This window comes from Ambystoma mexicanum, chromosome 1p (genome assembly GCF_040938575.1).
Source record: "Ambystoma mexicanum isolate Mex_15411 chromosome 1p, UKY_AmexF1_1, whole genome shotgun sequence".
NCBI classification, from domain to species: domain Eukaryota; kingdom Metazoa; phylum Chordata; class Amphibia; order Caudata; family Ambystomatidae; genus Ambystoma; species Ambystoma mexicanum.
The window spans coordinates 751,198,672-751,200,486 of NC_090921.1; positions in this window are offsets into that span (position 1 = coordinate 751,198,672).

Below are 1,815 nucleotides of genomic sequence, written 5' to 3' on the forward strand. Positions count from 1 at the left end.
CCAAACCAAAACCAAGGAAAGTCAAAGTCCGAAAGTTCAAGGTAGGAATCTGTCCGCGTCCAAAACCTGTACCTGCACTCACAACTAATCTATACAAACAACACAAACAACACAAAGGTCAGTGCTCTGTCCAACTCAGAGCTTTCTTGCAGCTCCCTTGCCCAAGTATAAAGCAATTCAAATAAAAGTCTCAGGATTGCCTTAAGCTCAAATAGAAAATTAACCAGTGCTTGGGGTTCCCTTTCCCAAGTTTCAAAGCATAGTTTGCACCACAAAAAGCAGGTTAAAACCTCAGGGTTCCTTCCCCCAAGATTTGTTTCCAGTATACAAGGATTTCCAGCTTTCTTAAAGGTCCGCACCAGAGTTGCCCCCTCTGGAGGTGGTTGGTCTTCGTATCAAATATCTTTTTGCGGAAAGTTGCAACTCAATCATTTGTTGAGTTCATCTCCAAGGTTCCCTTCATTCTGAAGCCCAAGGTATAGTTGGTTCACTTGTATTTAGTTTCCTTGTATTGTTAAACTTCTGTTAAAGTTCATTTGTAAGTTCAATACACATAAATGGTGCTTGTACCTGAAGTTGTATTCACTGAAAGGGTGTTTGCTACAGTTTTAATTTAGTTCTGAATAGTTTGGTACGGTTTTCATTTAATTCTGAGTTGTTTAAGATCTTCATTCAATTTGATTTGTTATTAATCACTGTAAAATGCCTTGAATAATGTGCCAAGCACTCAGAGATGTTCATAGCAATCATAAAGGTTTCATTCATTTCATTTCGGTGACATACGTCTCTGAAAGTTGCCTTTATAATGTGCCCAGCTGTTGAAGACTTTTGTAACAATTACAGGTTTATTCATTTAATGTCCTTGTTAGCAGTTTATAAAAATTGCCTTTGTATCGTGCACAGTACTCAGACACCTTTGAAAATGTGACTTCTCATCCACGCGACCACTCGAATGCATAGTAATCCTCTGCGTAACTTCAAACACTCGCACACCGGGTTTTCTTTCACATAGAAACTCACTGTTTGCTTCTTCCGGTGTTCCCGCAGCGCAGATCTGTCGGCCTTTGGTCCTCTGCTTCAAGACTCCTTCTTCTGCCCCTCAGGCACTGTGGGGTTGTCTTCTGACCCCAGGAAATTGAGCACAGCGGACACCACAGCAAGGGTCAGCCTCCAGGCATGGCTCCCCTATTGATGTTCGCTCGGGTTCCACGGAGCCCCCACACCAGGGCTGCAATCCTGTAAACCGCTGACGTGCCACATACATGCAGCTTCCGCTGCTTTCTTTGGCCTCTCTGCTGCTACTCCCTCAACATCACGGCTTCTCCTGCTTCATCCTCTCCTGCTCCGCTACTTCCTACACTTAGATTGGATCTTTTATACACCTGCAGCCGTCTAACAGGCTGCAGGTGCGGTGGTACAATTAGACCTGCCTAACCATCATTAAGGGGACATGCCTGACCGCTACTATTCTCAGTAGGCTTCTTCCTCGTCCCAGCACTAGAGTGGTAAAAGCGCCTAGTCCTCATTGTCCTAGTTGCCTCTTCTTCGTCCCAGTACTTCTAACAGTCATACATTAGGAAGGCAGGGGAGTTGACTCAAAATACCCCATAAATGCAGGGGAAGGGTTGGCGTGATCAGTAATATGAAAAAGGGGATACCATATCTCACCTAAAGGCATCCCACTCCCAGTTCTCACAGACCCTCCACCCAGGTGATCCTCCCTCGCTTGTCCACCCCAAGGGTTGGGATCCAAAAACAATGGCCTTTCCCTGGCCATCTGTGCAGAGCACCCATGAGGAATAGGAGTGAGGCTGC